Source organism: Struthio camelus, chromosome 3 (assembly GCF_040807025.1).
Source record: "Struthio camelus isolate bStrCam1 chromosome 3, bStrCam1.hap1, whole genome shotgun sequence".
Taxonomy (NCBI): domain Eukaryota; kingdom Metazoa; phylum Chordata; class Aves; order Struthioniformes; family Struthionidae; genus Struthio; species Struthio camelus.
In genome coordinates this window covers 110,217,813-110,239,378 of record NC_090944.1, presented here as the reverse complement: position 1 = coordinate 110,239,378, position 21,566 = coordinate 110,217,813, and the positions used below count along the sequence as shown (strand labels likewise).

At 36.9% G+C, this 21,566-nt stretch overlaps 1 long non-coding RNA gene across 2 annotated transcripts in view; it reads left to right on the top strand.

The window, feature by feature from the left end:
• Positions 1-21,566, top strand: part of LOC104140255 (uncharacterized) — a 41,421-nt gene that overhangs the window by 11,231 nt on the left and 8,624 nt on the right. For both annotated transcript variants that reach the window (XR_011140381.1, XR_011140382.1), the window contains exons 2-6: positions 3,473-3,562; positions 3,682-3,996; positions 7,552-7,726; positions 9,769-9,832; positions 12,261-12,578. This is a non-coding gene — a long non-coding RNA (uncharacterized lncRNA). The remainder of the gene's footprint in view (positions 1-3,472; positions 3,563-3,681; positions 3,997-7,551; positions 7,727-9,768; positions 9,833-12,260; positions 12,579-21,566) is intronic.

Genomic DNA, 21,566 nt, shown 5'->3' with positions numbered 1-21,566 from the left:
CCTTAAGGTTCAGCTCCATAACATTTATATTTGTTTAAATTACTGCACAAGCTCCAATTCAGTACTATTGTAAGTTTTTCCAGTCTTGTATAATGTGCTCCTTCCTAGTTTCAGAGCAATTAGAATTATTGCCATATGAAGAGTGGCTGCTTTTATGCAGTTAATTCTCTGTTGGTCAAGACTTTCCATCTTCCCAGAGCTTTTAGTAAAGGTGTCTGTACGTGACAAATTTCGAGCTCAAGCATTTAGAAAAGATTTTTACAAGAACAGTTGGAATCTCAGGTTTTTACCTAGAAAACCACTTCCAGCTCTTTAAATCTAGATCTGAATTTAGAAGATGCCCAACAAATTAGCTGGAATATACTAGGACTTCAGTAGGAAGATTTTTATGCTTATTGGCAAGATAGGTCAGCAGAAGAAATCTGTTATACTGAGGATCTTGGTAAATGCATCTCAATCGCTCCCCCCCCGCCCAGCATGATCTCTCAGAATTGTATTGTTTCCTTCTGTCTGTTTTTAGTCTTGTGTTGGTACTGTTATCCTTTAAATACGCTTTCGTTGCTCATTTGGGAAAGAAGTCAGTTGTTTTTATCTGTTTTGTTTTTAACTTCTTCCTAAAAACTTGACAATTTCACGTTTTGCTTACCCCTTTCTGCCCACTGTTGACAATGCTAACCACTGCTTTACCAGTACCTAAGGCTTATCTTTGCTAAAATGTGTGTGATGATAGAGACATGCTTAAACATTTGTGGGACTCACTCGGATGTCCATTGAGCAAATATTTTTCCCTTACCAACACTGCATTCCATCATGAATATTTGGTACAGGGAAGACCATGCAAGGTTTTTCTTCTAGATCTTTTTGCTTTTGTGCCTCTTATAATTCTTCATCACTTGATGTTGACAGCGCATTCTTTTTTTCAGACGTGTTTTATTATAAGAATTACTTTTACTTTAATTTGAAAATAAAAGAAAGCCCTTTCATTTTAGTTCTTTTGTTTTATTATAAAAGTTATAGAAGGTTTAGGGAAGTTTCATTTTATTTTTTGAGGTAGGAGCAGATCGCTAAGAAAACTCTAAAACATTAGTAGGTGTTTTTGTCCTTAAGAAGAAAACAAGGTATTTCAAGTTAGGCAAGGTATAAATTACTTTCTCAGTTATTCAGTTTTAATGCAATCCATATAACATATGGATTCCATATACACAAATCTTATCTTTCCAGTTATTTAGCCATCCACGGACTCTCAGAAGGAAAAAAAAAAAGTACGTGGCCTGCATTTCCTAGGTAAACAAATACAATTTTGAATTTTATTTTTAAAACCTTCTAGGGACTTTCTTTTACATATTAAAAAGAAGCAAAAAAGAAAGAAATGTACTTTTTCTCCAGTCTACTTAAAGTTTCTTCATCTTGGTTTGTCATTAGATTTACGCAGAGGATGAGTTTGGTCTCTGTATTTTTCCTATCCTGCATTTCCTTTCCCAATCAAACCAATCTTTTTTTCCCTTTTATTCCAAGTATTTGCTTCTAAGTCTTTTCCCACGTTTCTCGTTATTCTCTGCATCTTTTTTCCTCCTTTCCTTTTATCTTTCCTCCCTCTTCTTTGAGTAGAGCTCTTTAAACGTTTAGTTTTAGAGAGTCTGCAATCTGCCATTACTGCTGAGCTCTTAAAAGATTTCCTCATCTAGAAATGTCTGTATGGAACATTGCTACTTCATCAAAAGATTAAATATTTTTCTAATTATGTGTCAATTTGAATTGTGAAGTTCACATAGAAATCCTTTTGTTTGGTGGTTACTTCCTTAAATACATTCCAGTGAGGAAGACAAGGGCTGGTGAGTGTCAGTAAGATATGCCTTCAAACTGTTTAGGTTTGATTGCATTGCATTATAGAATGCTTCATTACTAGTTTAACCTCTCAGAGGTTTTCAGCTGCTGTTTTATTTAGCTATACCGACTACACTGCCTAAAGCAACTCCAGGCAATGATTCCCCCAGTGGCATGCATGAGCTGCCCTGCTCTACTGCAAAAATACATTATGGCTGAATTTGCCCTCAGAGTTTGGAAAGATCTAAAGTCTTTGGAGACTAAAAATGTGTTTTTTCTTTGTTTTAGCTGGCAGTATGAGCCTCTGGCATTTTAAAGTGCAAGTCATTAGCGTCCACAAGGGTGATGTTAATATGTCTGCGTTTCAATCTCAGGACGTTTTCCAGTTGCTTCTGCCACAACAATCTCTGCCATCTCAGTGCTTTTTAAGCCCCATGTGAATTAAAGTAAGCTTTGCAATGCCAGTAAGAATCACTGTAGACTTCAGCTGAAACCAGTTGCTACCTGATTTATTCTTTTTGCAGCAGCTGGCAGTAAGGTTGAAAGTCATTCAAAGCTACTGGGGGAGGGAAAAAATCGGATATAAAAATGAAGGATGTAGTGTTTAGAAATGTTAAATACGGTCAAAAATAAAGCTAGAGAAATTTGGACAATCTTATTTTGTTTACACTGTCTAATTGTTTGTATTTATTTTCTAAAACGGAGGAGCTAGGGTTTAGTCTTATAGAAACATTTAATTGCATCTACAAAATCCTGGCAACAGTGATAACATGGCAGCCAGAAATAATGGATCAATTGAAGTAGTCCAGAAAGTAGCCTGAGGGACCAGACGGCAGTCATAATTGATGAGAAGGATAGACTCTGTCAGCAAAGGTAATGCCTTGTGGGAAACGCAATAAGGCAACAGAGAGAGATCAAGGGCCAACCCTTTCACCCAATGCGTAGCAGCGGAGAGTAGATGTACGGCATGTTTGGTCAATTGCTGCTTGCTTGCTTGTTTTAACTGGCAGGAATGTCATAAATATTCCCCCTTCCCTTTTAGAGCACTTTACTGTATTCCCTCCAGTTCCCAGCTCAGTCATAATCCTGGTTCCCACAACCAAAAGAAATGTAATCTGATTGGAGGATAGAACAGAGGAAGAAGAAGAGGTTTGAAGGTTAAGGCAACCAAGCAAAGCTAAAACCATAAACATTTTGGCAAGTGTTGCTATTTCTAAGCGCTTCGTTTAGTCTGAAGGAAAATTAAATAGTATCCTGTGGTTAGCTTACTGTGTTTCACACAGTAGCCATCGGTACCTACCCCACTAACAATACATGAGCACTTGAGAAGTTCCAAGACGAGTGATGAACAATAAGAAATCTGGTCTCTCTAATGATGCTTGTCCCTAGTGGGCTTCCCTCTCTACTGTTCAGTAAGGGGCTGGTATGCAATGTGCTTAGTGGGTGGTTTGTCAGTGGCGCAGATATCTAGTCTGTATATACAAGTGTTTGATTTTGGACTCACTGGTTAGCTAGATATGTTCTTTTACAATCGCAGGGCTGTTGGAGATGTGATACCCTTATGATACAATCATTACTAGTAGAAATCCTCTAGCTCAACAAAATTGTTTTTAGCCCTAGTACTCTTCCTTTCCCTCCTTCTTTCCAGGTGTCCTGTGTGTTTATCCTGTGGATTCTTTGGAGAAAGTCTGGTGTCTTTTGTTTGACTGGTGCCTAACATAATAACCTGGTCTTAGGGGTAAGCACAGCTCCTTGTTTTCTTCTGATTCATTATTGGTTTCCCCTGTTACTTCTTTAAATTAAGAACTTGGCAGAGGACTTCTCCTTAGCTCTGAGTTGAGACAGTCTCTCTTACAGGTTATTTCCTGGGTACTTCTGCTGCCAATTTCAGAAGCTGGTCTTTCTGAAGAGAGGGGAAAGAGTCATCTGCACATGTGTGTTCACATGCACATGCCCATCTACCCACAGCCTTACATACACTCACCTATGGCTATGGCTTAGTAGAAGATCTTGACCGGAATGGATAATCCTGGATCATGTTACAATTACTACTACCCGGTTGATTTGCTACTTTACAAAGCCGACTTTCTTGCTCAAAGGCGTGTAGAGAGTTGCAGAAGGATTGTGGTTTGATCAAATCTGACCGAGATCTTCAGTTACTTTTGAGCTACGGTATGAGCTGTGGCAAAATCTTTTACTGTCTGAAGTTTAATTAACATTACTGAACCCACAGGTGGTGTGATTATGGTGTATGAGTAAAAAAAAAAATCTATTCTGTTGATTCATGGGGTTTTTTTTTATATGGTTACATTAATGGATAAATGTAGGCTATTCAGATGTTTCTAAACTGAGATTTCTTGGAAATGTCACAGGTCCTAATTTCCTTTTTGAGTACATTCATTTTCATTTGTATCTGTCTTTTATTCATAATATTTGGAGTGCACGCCTTCATTCTGGCAACTTCCTATTGTTCATTTATGTTATAGTAGTACTGAGAAGCCTCAATCCAGGTAAAACCTGGAGGCCCTTTGTTCATCGGCTGTTTGTTAAATACAGATGTGAGGTGGGAAAATGTGACCGGCCGTAGGTAGAAATTCATTACTGCTGTTGTTCTTCTGGGTTAAATGACTGCATCAACACAAAGGGTCAGATGCCACCAGCTGTTTGGAGAAAACAGCTGCCATTCCCAAATTAAGAAGAGTGGATGGCCACTATAAGTAGGCCAGTCACCTAACGAAGGAAGATGGCGCAGCAGGGCTGGGAAATTTGGAGCGTGGGCTCCTGAGTGTGGCTGAACTGAGCTAGGAAACATGGCGGGGCCGGGGGGGGGACCTGAGTCAGGGAACAGCTGAGCCCAGAGAAATCTGGGAATAATAAGGATGGACAGTGCAAGTAATAAAAAGCACTAATGTTAACTAATTCACAGTATCCTAAATGACAAGATCTGAAGAAAGGGATTGATGCTAACTTTGTATTGGAGCAAGAGGTCAGGCTGTGTTATGGGAACTGTAGCAGTAAATAGTATTCCATCATTAGAATGAAAATTTGGAGTTACATGACTAAAATTAAAGTTGCCAAGTGAGTGAATGGCAGAGCTAAGCACAGAGTTGTTTTGACTTCCAGTCTGATGGATTTAATCAGAAAACCCCTTGCCTCCTTTTATTTCACTGGCAAGAGAAAGTCTCCTCATGCTCTGAAGACTGTGTGCTTCTTTCAACAGCATTCGCAGACAAGTACCAGAAATTAAAAACTAGCGGGCAGTGTCTTGTTCTGTGCATTTCCCCTTTGCTGAAAGTTACACATTAAGCAAGCACACGCTTTGAAAGCTTTATGTATATTTTACTGACAGGAAGAGGCAATGATGACTGCGGGCCTGTGTTCATGCAGCACATGTCAATATGATGATGATATTCAGTGCATGAAGTGCATCTTAAGAGAGGCTGAGTGTATCTGATGTGTTTCCAATGTAATTTATTATTGTTTATTTGCAAAAAAAAAAATTCTGAGGGCATCATACTGTTTTAATGATTAATGGACAAAGCAGTTTTCTATGTTAAAAAGAATCAGTGTTCCATTTTATATAAATTCAACAGAAATTGTTTGAGAATAACTGTCTGAGAATAATCACTATTCCTTTTATATAAATTCAGCAGAAATTGTCTGAGAATAATAGCTACAAGAGGTTCTGTTTTGCATATCTATCATTCTTTCAGAGTTTGGATACTCTAAAAGCGTTTTACAAACAATAATAAATTTAGCTTTGCAACACCCTGCAGATGTGAGTGAATGTTATCAACATTTTTAAAAATAGGAAGTCCGAGACATAGAAGTATTCAAGCAAAATGCTTCAAGAGTAGCCATTGGCATTATTTTGGGATGCTTCCATTTTCTTTCAGTGTCCAGCTCCACTGCATTATCAAACTGATTGGTGAAAGTGTAACGAAAAAGTTATTGTGAGGCTGTGGTCATGTCTGCCTTCTGTTCTTCCTTTTAAAATGACTGATAGTCACTATCTTTCAGTAGTCTGAGAGAATGTTCAGGTTTTCAGAGAAAATCACTTCAGATTTGGCTGGAAAGGGCTATTGTGAACATCATCCGACCTCTTGCATAATGTGCTGTATTAAATATTATGACCCTTATCATAAGTAATTACATACAGTTTTATGTGGACATAACTTTTAGATGACTTTCTGAAATATATGATGAATGTTTATGTTTTTATGATTTATGTTGGATCTATTGCAAATTGTCCATATATGCATTTAAAAAATCCTTTCTCTTATCCTAAACGTACAGAGAAACGTTTTCAAATGTCAATATCCTTACACTTTCAACACAATATTACAAACAGAAAGCTATAGAAAGGTTCTCCCCATTGTTGTAGTTGTTCAGTTTTGCTAATGGAAGAGGAAAAGTTTGAATTAATAAATAAAAAGGTAAAAAAGTGATCGTGCATGTTACATGAAAATATTTTATAGTCTGGATGAAAAATAAGTAGTTCTCAGAAAAGAAAAGCAACACACAGCAGAGACTATTAGAACGGTACCCCTTAGGTGCATCCAAAGTTAGATCTACACTGTGCCCTATGGATATGAGAAAGCTAATCTAAGTAGATGAATCTCTACAACCATGTGAAGTTTCATTGACTTTCTAGGGATCTGTAGATTTATAGCTTGGTTATGTTAGCTGCCTTAATTTTGTTGGCTTCTGTTTCAGCCATCCATGGAAGAAAGTCTTGATGGAGTCTATTGACAGTACAACAAAGCTGCTGCAATTCTTTTACCAGAAGATCTGCAATGAGCTATAAAAGATGTTAAGAATGGAAATTAAAATAGGTTGAGAGGGTGGCCCTTAGTGACATCTGGGGCACAGATATCGTGGAAAACTTTGAAAGCTTACTGTGTATACCATCTCTTAGCATTTGTAGACTTGCAACTCTAGAGCTCTGTCTGTACTTCATGGGAATCCCTGCCCTGCAGTATAACAAAGAAGGGAATTTTCGTGTAAAAGTTGTTCAGAAATTACTTCAAACACGTGAGAAATTGCTCTTTACAACTAGAGCATTATTGTACGTTGCATACTTATTGTATAACCTAGTAACCAGTATTGTTTCATGATTCATAATGTACTCCTCATTTCAGCTATTTAATAATATATTTCTAAATAAGTTAGGTAAATTAGTTACCAGTAAAATGATAACATATAACATTTGAAAATGGGACACTAGTCAATACTATTTGCCATGTTGGTACTTCCAAATGTATTTCTCCTGGTAGTCCTACCAGCAGGTAACAGGATAACTTACAGTTCATTGTGCAGTGCTCTAGAGCATCTTGCTACAAATGTAAGTCAAAAAACTCTACCTCAAGCTGAACATTTACTTTCCAGTTGGAGCATTAGCACTAACGTGCTGTATCTCAAGCAATGAATGAAGGAAATTAGTGAAGTAATTGAATTAAAGCATAAAGCAGTGATCTATTTACAAACAGTTCTAATTTATTTGACTCTCCTGTCTATCAGTAATCTTAAAACTAGCTCAATGGCAATGTAATTAGTTGGTCCGTCAGCATTTCGGGGGTAGGAAATCTTGCTAAGTTAAATATTAGGTCCTTGAGAAAACTAGATACTTTTCAAATGAAGACCATGCTGCAAATGCTTATAGGGTCTGCAAGACAGATGTTACCCCTGAATCACTGAATCATTGAAATTCTCCTTCTCTTGCTCCAGAAACTCAAGACACAGAATAGAAGCTGATTCATACTTGCATGAGAGAGACTGTACAAGTTCCTGAAAAATCAGAATGTCTTCTTTCCCCCTTATTATTCCTTTGATTGGAGAGCACTGCAATTTTCTCATCTTTCGTACTTAGAACCTCTCATGTTTTTTTCCCTTAACTTCCCAGGTAAGCTATTTCTCAGCATCCTCCTTTTGGCCGAGCAGGACTCAATTCCGTCAGGTTCATGGTGTAATAAAAGGAAGGTGTTAAAGCAAAAGCTGGGCAGCAGAGTTACAGTAAGATTATTTAATCAAATTGTTTTTCAGGTGTTCCCAGGATAGCTTGATAGAAGTTTTTTTTTTTTTTTAACAGGCTATTGGATTTCAATATTTTTTCCTTATGACTCTGTGGTGTAAAAGCTTTCAGAGCAAGGAAAACTCACTCAATTTTAATATAATATACTTATTTTGAAAATAATGATGTAAGGTTTGATGTAAGGATGTAGGTAATTCCCTTCAAAAGATAAGTCAGGCTAATTATTTTTATTTTATTTAGTATTATTTATTTTATTCATTATTTATTTATTTTATTTATTATTATTATTATTATTATTAAGATTTCTTGAACTTTGGTTGTTTCAATATGGCTGTGATGCTTAATGTATTTTTAACTGAAGCTTTTCTAAAAGTAAAATAATCTGATCACACTATATGGTGGATCTATGGAAATCTTGAAAGTGCTTTGGCAGCTGAACTATTTTCACAAATTAAAATTAGTGCAATGAATATATATATTCCATTAATTTTTAAACTACATAGTAATAACTAATCTGTAATATAATCCATATTTTAATAAAGATTTCCCTATTTCATGAGAGTCATCCTATCTATATTCATTAAACTATTGCATTCCAGTTTGCCATTTATGAGCATCAGTACTGTAGGTGCCTCAAGTTAGACCTTTTATGATTAGACTCAATTAGCTGATCATCCCTCCCTCACCCTCTCTGTCGACCTCTCAGTATGGTGCACACTTTTAAGGTAAGGGCTAGCCTTCACTATAGATCAGCCTTATCCATAAAAGGTAGTATGAACTCCTGACTCTTCCCTGGGTTAATAGTGGTCAGGTTCGCCAGAGTCACAACAGACGTCTTTGTGCAACACAGAAGTAGAATTCCAAGAATTAAAACTTGAGTATGAGTTTGTTACAAAATTTCTCAGTGTCCCCTGCAATGGAAGTACGCTTGCATCCCTACTGTCTCTGCAGCATGAGAAGGCTGAGGCTGAGTTTTATATAAAAAAAACTCTGAAGAGTTTTATATAATACCAGTAATATCAGTGGGAGTACAGTTCTACAGATGCCGAATACCTCTGAAAATTCTCCCCATGGTACGTTAATACAAGATCATTATTGTATTTTCTTGTATAGCACCAGTACTTTAGGGCTGAGTACGCTTCTCAGATTCTGGCCTAATTGCCCCTCTGAGCACACCACTCATAAAAATGGTAATAAAGAGCTCTATACAGCCCAAGAGAGTATAAGCAGAAAAAGGAAAGAAGTGAATGTAAGTGTATGCACTTACATAAAGTATTACTTCCGAAAATGTTGCTTTATGGGAGAGCTAAAATAAAGCTCATTGATAGTATTTCCATTGCTGAAGCAACCACAATTTGCCCTGACATAAATAGCACTGAGGAAAGTGTCAGGACATCAGTCTAAATCAAGAAAAGGAGTTATAGAAGTCTGATCCAGGAGTGTGTTTGAACTCCTCCAAATGCAAAGTATCAATCTTAACTTCCTCCAAGGGAGTTAAGCTTTGCACAACAGGAGTTAAGGACTGTTATTTCATTAAACATCAAAACTACTGAAATAGAGAGTTCAGAATATGGGACTGAAAGAGCTTTCTAGGTCATCAAATCCAACGCTAGCCTACATACATCATGTTCTGTTCCTGAATTTGTCAAAATTCATCATACTGGGTATTAGCCGTTTTGCTTCCACTGCTCTGGAAGCTGCGTTCCAGAACTTCACTGCCATGAGAGCTTCCTCCAGGAGCCCCATGGCTCTCTTACAGCCATTCATTCATCTGCTAGTCATTGTCCTTAAATGGAAGTTCTTTTCCTCCTTCTCCCAATTGATATGTTTCTTAAAAGCAAATGATATCTCTCATCAGCCTAAACAGGTCACTGTCTTCTCGTGCTATCTCACAAGATTGTCTTTTCTTCCAGGACTGTTCCAGTTTGAAGGTTTCTTTCCTGATTCTGGTGACGTGAAAGCTTCACAACGTTCCAGGTAAGGTCTCGCCAGATGTGTTGCACAGTGATGTTAATGTTTCTTTATCTTTAACAGAAAAACCTCATCTGTCACCTGCTTGGTATCATTTGCCTTTCCCACACTGGCATCAGATTGACATCTGCTATTTCCTCTGTTATCAGTCTTTAGACTGGGATGAGTCTTTACCCAGCTGATGAATTCCCAGTTTACAACAAAGATCTTGTTATTAATCTCCAAATGCAGAGTCTTGCGTTTTGTGATATATCATTTCCTCACAACTTTAGTATACCGATCATCAGGTCTTCCTGTGACATCCTGATTTTTATTGTATTGCAGTATCTTTTAACTGTGCATGCTAACCCGTCTTGTCAGCGCACTTCTACTTCTCTGATAAGGTCGGAAACTTTTGACAACTCGTTCTTAAAATTATCCTGGAAGATATCCACTAGTAACCTCTCTCTAGCTTGAAATGCTTACTTTCAATAGTGTTTGCTATTACATTCCCTTTTGATCAGTTCCTTAGCTACCATGCTTTCCGCAGGTAGCAACTTTTCAATTTTTTCACTGGAAACCAGGCAGAAATCCTCCGCATTTCTTATGCCTGGAAATCAATTATTTACTTGCAGAAAAATACTAGGTTAGGCTTGCATGATTGACCACTGACAAATTCATCTTTTATCTCATTTTCATTTTCCGTTTTATTTAGTCAAGCACTTCCATTCATTTCCAGTCTTTCTCACTAACTTGTTGAAAGTTGCACGTTATTAATATCTGATTAGCACACGCTATCTCTTTCTCAGTCTGTATGATTATCCTCCTGACGTTGCAATAAATATCTTGATCCTTCAGACCTCACATAGGCAAGATGTTCAAGGACTTTAGTACAGAAAGTTTGGGTTGTATTACAACTGGACTTAACTAAAAGAATGACTACATAATCCCGAAGAGAAAAACAAGCTGCTAAGTAATGGATTTTCTTGCTTACTTGTCCTAGCTGTCCATTGGAATTTTTTAGCTCAGCAAAAACACAAAGTTCAGCTGATAGCAACTAACACAAATTTTATATTTGTTGCATTTTCCTATGTTTATGCCTTTGACATGAGTTCTAATAAAGGATTCACAAGGAAAGCCAACTGGCAGTCACTTCCCTATACATTTTATCACATATCCCAATAGAGTGACATTTTTAGCATGCTTTTCCAAGTTGTTACATTAACAAATTTGCACTGATTTCTTTATCCTGTCATCTAAAGACCACCTTGTAGTAAGACAGTGAACTTTTACAGCATTCCATAGTTGATGCACTGTCTAATGTCACAAATGTCTGCTCAAATTACTTCACTAAGACTTGAGAAGATTCTACATGGTGCCTTCCATTTGAGCTTGATTTGACAGAATCAGTCCCTGTGCTAGCTCATGGCACTTATCAGTTAGTCAGCCTTCCTCAGGGAAGAGAATTTAGAGTGCACCATATTCAGTTTTCAAATCAAGCCCTGTCCCCTTAGGAAGCTATGTACTGCATTATTAAACAAGGTGCCATCAGCTGTAGCACCATGCTTAAACATTCAGTCAAATAAAATACGACATCATTATGTTAACTCTTTTTTTACCAGGTTAATTTATCTTGCAATGTTCTGAAATGAAACAGTAAGACAAAGAAAACTTTTCCACATCTTCTTTCTAATTTCTCTGGAAAATATATAAAATGGGCAGGAAAAACTGAAGGATATTATAATGTAATGATTAATGCTATGTAAGGGTGCGGGTTTTTTCCAAATTGGAAATTTTAAAATGATTTGAGACTGATGTTTTGTTTCTTTTTTCAGTTGTAGTTCTCATATACACTAGTCATTTTGTATGTTTTGATTTCACTGTCATACCTATACACAGCCCAGTTTTGATCATTGCTTTAATTTTAAATCTGTCAAAGACAGAAATTTACTTTGAGCTAATGTGTCTAAATGAGAGCAGAAATTGGTCATAAATTTAAAAGGTCCTTCACAAAATATATTAACCTGTTATTTTATACCATCAGTGCACTGTGCAATAAGATCTAAGTAAATTGTGTCAAATTTTACACGCAGTGCAAAGAATAAGAATCCTTTAAAGTATTTTATGTCATTTCAATCAAACTGAAAATCAAACAGCAGGAAGAAATGTGTTCCCTCTTGAAAGTAGATTCAAGATGTATACTTGAAGGTTTGCATTTCAAATCTCCTTGGGTCTTCTCCTTATATTCAAAGTAAATTTTGTTCATCTTTATTTATCTTGTCAGACCAGAAATTGTCAAGATTCTCTGCGAAAAGGAAATATATCCTTTTTAAAGCTTCATGTTGATATAAATATGAAAATGGATTAAACTCTGCTTCCAATTTTCAAACATATGTACTTCAATGAATATTAAATGGTAGACCCATATCATCATCATGACTTATTTACTTTGTAGAGTTTTTATCAAAAAAGGACTGGAGTTTGCTATGGAGCGTGAAACTCTGCTGTAATTGAGTTTAGAGTGGTAAAACCACTAAAGAGGCCATGGCCCCAGAGAGTTCCCTGAAACCCACCTGTCAGCTGGTGTTACATCACTGACCCAACAAGCCGTGCCTTCCTCTTCCCGCTAAAGACTTCTATGGCAAAAAAATAAGATGAAAAAAAAAAATCGAAGTTGCTCCTAGAAAAAAACTCTGCAACAGCTGCACAATGTCAGCAGAAATAATGATCTGAAACTCAGCCTCCAAGGGATGCTCGTCTGGGTCCTAATTCGGTAAGGTGTCATTTCTTTCATTGCGATGCCATTAAGCATGAAAGTAATGGAGAGGACATGAAGTAATCTCTCCTCAAAGTATAACAAGTGAGAGAAAGGATTCATCAGGATTTTGACAGGAAAAGGTGGCTTGTGTTTCTAACAGGGTACTCTTAAAGGATCCGTGCATAAAACCAGCAATTTTATTCTCAGTATTTGACCATCAAAATCACATATTTTAATACGTAAATTTTGAACATGGATGTTTAAATGAAAATTGAAATTTTGAGCAAATTTAGTCCCATAAATTTCTTTGAGTTAAAAGCAATTTTACGGGCAGATTGGACGACTCAGAGGACTGATAGTATTTTAAATCATTGATAGATGAGTACTTAAGGTAAGTGTGCTGCTTGCAGAACTCCATTTATTTCAATGGAGTTAATCTTTTCAGGATCTGATTATAAGTTGATAACAACTGTTGGTATTTAGTGAGCTATTCACTGGTCTGTTTTCTATCCAACAGACAGTTAGATCTTAAGCGAAACTAAATGCTATAATTTAAGCACCTATGCTAGTCATTTTAGCAGATTTGAGGAGCCAAATGACATGGGAGATCAATTCTTTGTAAAACTTGAGGTGATTCCTGCAGAAAAATGTTAAGGTAAGTTGGCAGGGCTGCGTGAGCAGTCTTCCAAAATGGTGCATTCATTCTATTTTTGGCATGAGAAGAAGCTTTTGTCTTCAGACTGTCAAGTAAGTACCTTTACAAAAGCTAACACCTATCAAAGACAGTTAGATATCCAAGTCTCATTTAAGAGCTTACCTTCCACTGAAATCACTACCATTGTGACTTTAGATCAAAATCGATCAAAGAAAAGAGTCCATATGTCTTCTTTTGAAAAGATGTAGCTGATCATATTGAGTCACTTTTTCAAGAAAGGGAAAGTAACTGCTCAGTTAGACTTGGATTTGTTTCAAAGATTGTTGCTGGCAGATGTATTGTTCTGAAAACTACTCCTGCCATTTTTTTTTATCTATTACACCTACATTAATATTCAGTGCAAATGAGTCCTCAGTTGGGTCTTTGAATTACTACTGTGATCATTGGTGATGAAATTGAGAAAGGATATGATAGTTCTCCTATATCTCTACTGTACATCAAAGTCTGAAATACGGCTTCCTACAGGCAACGCACTGTTTTAAGAACTCTCCTGCTGTAATATGTTTCAAAAATATTTGCTGGGAGGAACAATACAAATTGCTCTGCATCACCTCCTTGATCTTAGCATTCAGAACATTCTGAAAGTACTAGCTCAGAACTGGATCACTGCTGAGCAATGGATACACAAAAACTTCCAGTCCACTGGGGAACTGATTTGGGCTCCCTGCCTATTCCTGAAGGAGAATAAGGCTGAGCATTGTGAATAGTGAGAGTGCCCACCTAGCTGTAAAGAGGTATGGTTTTTTTTGTAAATACAGAGAATGTCACTGCAAATTTTGTGCCCCTCGGTGTTTCCAGTTGCTGTCGGCTTCAGACCCTATTTTGCGTGATTATTTAAAAACAACATTGAATTGAAGATAACAAAGGTGATGTTGCTCGCCAAAGAAGGTCATTTACCTTCTTTACTGTATTCTATGCATTTTTACAGCCTATGAAATCTTTACTCACACAGCAAAATGAAAAAAATATATTAGGAAAAAACACAAATTTTTGTCTTTTTAATGTAAAGAAGCATGCTTTTCCTTCAAAGGATGCAACTTAAACATTTAAAAATATCACTTTCTCCATGTTAAAAATAAATATAATTTTAGTATTAACATATCAAAATGAACTTTTACTACCTGCTTCTTGAAGGGATGCACCTCACACTCATTTGTGAACACTTTTTTCTTTAGTTCTGGAGTATGGTTTCAGTTGTTCACAATCCAGATGAGCTATGTGCTGCTGCCTGAAGTGGTGATCGTCTTCCTTAAGTGTTCCACCAGTGTTGCTGCGCCTGCATGTGATACAGTGATATAGCAGGCTGCAGGGTGTCATTTTTGGCAGTTGATCTGATAGAAAACTTTGTTTTGTATTTTTTTTTTTAGTTAGCTTTCCATTGGATCAACTCACTGACCTGGCACAATCCGATGCTACAGGATCACTAGATCTGACATGAGGACAGTGGTGGGAGCGCACTTCCGTGGGAGGGCAATCTGGATGACTTCTTTTGGCAGCAATCTAAGTTACAGAGGATAAGATGTGACATGAAATCACTTCATAGTTGATGGCAGTGCCACTAAACAAATGGGAAATGTGATTAAATATCTCTGAATTACCCTCGTCCTTCTCTTGCTCTACCCACCAGTGTGAGATCTGGCTTCCTGTCAGCCTTAATTTTAGCAGTGCACCAAGGCAACAAGAGATGCTTAAAATAATTGTTCCCCTACATTTTCACAGGCTGCCTTTTTTAAATCTCTCTGACTGCCAGACAACTTCCTTGACTCCAACACTGCTCAGCCATAACATTTTCTGGCATCTTTATTTGAGGGGCCTAAAATGTGCTAGGTGTGACATCGAAGAATGAATGAAACAGTGACACAGGCCTTACCCCAAAGAATTCCCTCTTTAATTTTTGAGGGACTGCATCAAACTTCTGATACGATAAATGATGTTCATATTTGTTGTTCATACTGTGCCATGAGGTTGTGGGATTGTGTTAGGAGAACTTTGTGGTAGCACATATCGGAAGTGTGTGGTCTTCAGTGGTAAAAGAATATTTGTGCTAAGAGAATGGCCAGAATGAAACTGGGGCTGTGCGTTTGGCTGTCCGTGTCTTGATTGCTGATTGTATCTCATCACTGAATACGGAGTAGCTGGCAGGAACCAAAAGAATAAAAAAAGGCAGTCTGCAGCTGTTCAACTTCCATTTGCCTTTTTACTAAGCTTTAGCATGAAGTACCAGTCTGAAGCTGGTAACTGGGTTATGCAGTTCTCTGTATTGGAGTTTCAGGAAAAACGTCTTGTCACAATTTGTTCCATAGCAAGCCAGGCTATCAGTTCCAGTAATTTATTAAAATAAGCAAACAGTGTAAAGTCTGAAGTATATTCAAGATCTTGTATTGTAATGTTGTTCATCTCTGTGTCATTGAAACGTACCATTTCACTATTTCTGGAAAAGACTCATTATTTTTTGAATGTGCTTGTTACTGGATGTTGACAAGCAGCTTTCAAAGTGCAAGTAGAGTCATTCACAAACTGTTCACATGTACTAGCTTAACATGGTGGATGTGACAAATTATTCTTATCTTTTAACTGTACATTTAATATGTATGTAGAGTATCAGCAGCCTGCCCAGTAAGTGATGGAGGATGTATTATGAATATTGTAACCTTTGTAGAGAACAATTAACGCTTCCCCGTCAACAAACGATTTCCAGCACTAGATGGCACACTTAGCCTCAGGATCACAGCCGTTTATACATGCGCTTAGGCTTGCCTAAGCCTTCGGGTTTTGACCTGTTCTTTCTTTTCAGCAGTTTTAAAAATAATAAAAAAGAAAGGTGCTGTTACAGAGCACGGTTGAGCCAACATAATAGAGTAGTTTTGAAACCTCTGTTCTGTGATCTTCCCAAAGCCTATATTCTACAAATTCTGAAAATTTTCACAACATCCTTCAATATGGAAGGAAAACAACCCTGAAGTAGTAAAATGATAGAAGAAGCATGTAAAATAGTAGAGTACTAAAAATAGCAAAATTTTAAAGAAAATAGTAATTCATCAAAAAAGGAGAAAGAATGTCAAATTATTTTCCATAAGGTTTTCTTCTTCCTGTTCTCTGTTCCATCCCCACTGTCTGTTATTTTTATACTAGGAGATTTAAAAATGCTTACATAAGCTGAAATTAAATTGCTTTGTGTCCATTTGATCCAAATCAAGGTTTTGCTTTATTTTAAGACATATCTTGATTGGATCATTGAACCAGAAATCCATAATTTGAACATCCCTAAGGCAAATTGGGCTATGTCGAGATTAGGAATGTGTGACGCAACAGGATTGTGCTTGAAGAGCAAAATGGATGGTCGAAGGAGCCCACGTCCATGCTAAATGAGTTTCGGGGAAGTTACTTCAGACTAGCTCTTATCCTGGCCTGTGGCCTGAATGCCACTCAGAACACACCACTCAGTACCAACATTCACTCTAAATATGTTTTAAAATAATTAGGCATCAATTCTTTCTAAATTTCTGCCTTTCCACCACTGTAATTTAAATAATTTTAGCGGCATTATTAATGATTTATGTCAACTAAAGTATGAAGAAAATCAAATGACTAAACTTTTAGGAAATGAAAAGGAACTTCTTTGTACTGTCCACATTAACAGCAAATGTACTGAATTTAATAGTTCAGTGTCCTAATTTTTATAAACTCTGAAATATCTCCCAGCTGGATAAAAAAGGAGGAAAGGCAGCCATGTCTAGCTGACACAAAACTAGAACCTAATAAAGGGAATGCAGCACTGGAAAGTGCAAGAGTCAACATGTCAACATAAATCAGCTTTGTCAGAGTTAAACAGATGAGTCCATTTGTTGATATACCAGATTAGCATAAATCAAGGCTATGTAAAAGTTACACGTTAGAGGGATTTGTGACTGGTAAACTTTCACAGTGTGATCAGAGATAGTAATCGTCTGGCAGTGGGAATAAAAAGTCGAAGTGAAGCTTAAACTCTGAATCAAAAATCAGTCCTGTTAATGTCTAACACGCTGGGGTCAAAAATTCATAGGAGTCCAGCTGTGAAAATAAGAAGGGAGCTGTATTAGTTTTTCTCCGTTCTGTAACTCACGTTTAAGTGTTGTCAGTTGATGAGGGTTTTGTGATGAGGTAGTTTAGTCCATGTAAAGTGAAAATTTTGCATCACATAGAGGATCTTGTGAAATTCTGTAAGGCATGAGGACTACACGCTGAGATTCGTAATGGTGAGGAAGAAACAGCAGAAACAGTAATCTGCCACATGCCCTTATCTAAAAGTGGTTCTTGACAAAAGAAGGCAGCATGTTGGCAATATGGAAGCTATCAGAATCTGTGACATATTTTAACAATCAGTGGTTATTAATGGATAAAAACTGGTAACTTTAGACTGAAGCTGACATATATAACTATTTAGAATAAATAAAAAAATCCCAATGGAGGCAATCTTGTCATGCCTTTCAGTATTACTTCTGTTCATGATATCCTGTAAAGTTCCATTATTTGGTCAAAAGTTTGTTGTAAATAAGCTCTCTAGCAGGATTTATACACTGAGCAAAACTGAATTTAGAAAACATGTCACATGTAGCTTCTTTAATACATATGTTGCATAACGTCTGTGCAAATATTTTAGAAACAAAACTTTCTGTACTTTGTCCATTTTTTCCCGTTGTCTTGAAGTGATGGAGTCACAATTCTTTCTTTATGACTCCAGAAGTTTTTAAATTATTGTCACAATTTAATATCATGATTTTACTATGTACTCAAGAGAAAGAAACTAAATCAAGCAAAAAATTAACTTTAAAAGCAATTAATGAAGTCCTGGTTCCTTTCTGAAGATCCTTTGCAATCTTTGGCAAATGGTTCAACTTCTCTGATCCAAATTCAAGCATATTTAAGAAGTGCTTTACTCAGTATTTAGCCCCCCTCTCCTATTTTTAATCAATGACACTTTCCAAAGTGTAAGATAGTAGTAAACACAAGAACGTAGGTCACTATGATTCCTTATGCTACGGTTCATCTATCTGCAAGGGATATTTTATGTATTTACAGACTACTTTACACAGAATTATTGATTTAAGGTATTCAAAGCATTTTCCTAGGTTTATTTGTTTAGTATAATCAGCCACATTTTATAGATGGGGAAATTGAGTGATGTAAGAACTGAGGGTAGATGATGTCACCCTTACACTCCATAGCTGCTTCTCTTGTGATGATCTGAGGCTGATGTGCCTAAGAGCAAGGCCAATGAGCCCATTCGTTTCCACAACTCTGTGACTAGCTGCTTGCCATTGGTTGGAGCTATGGAAGACAGAGGTTCACATTGTCCAAGAAATAATGACAGCTGCGGCGAAATCAAGATAAAAGTGCCCACATATCCTGACTGTCTGTCTCCCGTTCTGGTCGCTAGATCATGTTGCCTCCCGCCTAATAATCACAGAGAAAGCAACAAAAAATAAAAGTTCTCGTGCAGGCATTTATCCTTAGAAAATACTCACAAGCTGAGAATAATGTGTGCATCTAGCGTCAGGTCATGGTATGAAAAGAACAGGTTCTACTATTTTTACTTGAGTTAAATATATTTTACTGAATATTCGTATGACTCCAATGTAGAAGACGGTACTACCCTTTGTGAATAAAGGTGGCATATTCTTTCCAAATTATCGGCAGTGGCTTTAGCTTTTAAATAAATCATTTAATGGGCCAACTGACTTATCCACTGCATTTAGGAAAATACACTTAATTGCACAAGTTTCCTCAGAAAAGGCATGAAGTGCTTGGCTTATAGTTCCATTTGGAAAGAAAAAAAATACATGATTATAAGTCAAGCATTAGTTCTAATGAAGTGGAAAGGTCGTAGTTAGGATCAGGAGATGAACTTGAACAAACTAGAACTTGATATCCGGAATGGACACAAAAGACAGTTTACAGATCATGCTTCATCATGGGATGGTGCCCTAACCTAAGGCACTATGCTTAATCAACATATCACTGATTAAAAAGCTCCTAATGATAAAAAGATCTACAATTAAACTAATAACTAAGTAATTTACTTCCATTCAGAAAGGTCTCCGTTTAGTTTATCTGTTACTTCTGTGGAAATTACTTTATTTGCTACATAAATCTAGCCACCTCAGAAATGGGACAGAAAGCTTTTAGCCGTTCAGGGTAACCGAACATCAGTTAATGACATAAAATGGAAACCAAAATGTGCTACTGGAATAATGGTATCTCTAGTAAATATAGTGAAATACCAATCTCCCAAGAGGCAATCAGTTGTTCCTAGGATAATTGGAAGACTAATCTAACCTAACCTAACCTAACCTAAATTCTAATTCCTATTAGAATTTACAGCAGATCTAGAGAAGAAGGAAGGATGATGGTTTTAGTGCTCAGTGACAGAAAAAAAAATAGCACTGGCAGAAAGATCTGGGGACAAATAACGAAGGCAGCCACAGATATGGAGAGTAAGTGAAAAATGAAATATCTCATTGAAGTAATAGCAGCTGTTTTAGATTTAGTTTACTCAAACTGGGCTTCATGAAAGACAGGAAATATAGCTTTCTGACTGCATTCACTGGTGCTGATTCAGTACTGCTGGGTACTAACTGAGACTGAAGAACATGGCAGCTGTTGCAGGGAAAAGTATTCTTTCCTGTAAACAGTTGAGATTTTTTGGTAGTTTCCTATCTAAATATTGACCTGCCCTCACCCTATTTAGCCTGTGAGATCTGATGAGATCAGATCCTGAGGTTATGGTGCTAAACTAAGAAAAGTGATAACAAAACAAAATAGTGTGATTGACAGGGTAGTGGGCTGAACAGAATAAACCTATGGAGAGCTGTTTACGTGTATGCCATTCCCTGATATCCTATCTGTAGATAAGAAAAATAAGCCTTCCCCTGGACTAAAATAGTAATGGGATGAGGGCTATATGCATTACTTGAGGGCCATAAACAAAAAGCATATCATACAAAGATGGATTACTGAAATGGAAAGTGGATACTTGTGAGATGCTACCTGAAGGCCGGCCTGAAGCAGCAGCTATCCTGGACCCTTCTGCTGTCTACAGCTATCTGCTTTTGGTGGCCTTATGTTTCTCACTAAGCTGTGATATGACCCTGTGTAGTCCAGCTTAGCTGCTTCTCAGTGTCAGGTTCATTGAAGCTGTATAAGATTATTTTGCTTGGGAGAAAAAAAAAGATATGTGAACAAGTCACTGAAAGCATCTACAGATAAAAGAAGTAGTTGGCAGAAAGCTGTCTAAAGAGCTTTCTTTTGTAGTGTACCATCAGAATGCAGCTACTTAGGGCAACAGGAAGAATGACAATAGAAGAGTTATATAAGGAAGCTCAGATTTCTTTTTTTTCCATGTTTTCCACTGATCTTGAAAATTATTGAGACACATGCGATGATGTAATTACATTGAATTGATTTAAGAGAGCTGTAATGATAGGTTTTTCTTTCTGTGAGGAGTACAATAAAATTTGGAAGTAACTTCAGAAAGTAGGCCAAATTCCAATGTTACTTTATAATGCTACAAAAAGGGAGAAACTCCACTAATTTCAATGCAATCATTGCAGATCAATACCAATACTTGGAGTTTTTAAGTGCTCATTTTTTAGCTTTTCAGAAAACTACCCTATTTCCTAAGTGTCTTTCATTTCTATAGACTACTTTATATGCAAGCGTAAGACTCATATACAGCTCTTCTTTGCTCGGAACAAGGTTGTAACTGAGCTGGGACAAATCAGAAGTCCCTGAGGCTTTTTCCTCTAGTATTCAAATTAAGACAGGAATGCAAATACATATAAGAAGAAATTACATGGAAAATCTTCCTATTTTGGAAATTCAAAGCAGGTTTGTGATTTCTGGATGTGAACTAGAGCTGATGAGAACTTTTCTGTTGAAAAGACCAATGGAAAATTGAATTTCTGAGGGAGCACAAAGTTCCATGAAAGGGAGAATATGTAGTTAGAAAATTACAAATGAATCAAAGTTGTTGCTGTTTAAATATATTTCAGATCAGTTCCACGGAGGATGTCACAGATCTTCCATCGCTGTTAAATTGAATGTGAAGGCCACAGCTGTTTGGCTTAACATTTTTAGCGCAACCTAGAGTACAGGGTTTTTTCCTCTTTACCGAAAAATCTAAAATGGTTGTCTTCTGTACTTTCAGAGGACATGAATTAATTTGGAAAGCAATAGATCGTTTTCACAGTGACTTTTCCAAATGTCGTTTTATTTCCTTGTGAGGCATATTGTGCATGTTATTGTTGTAC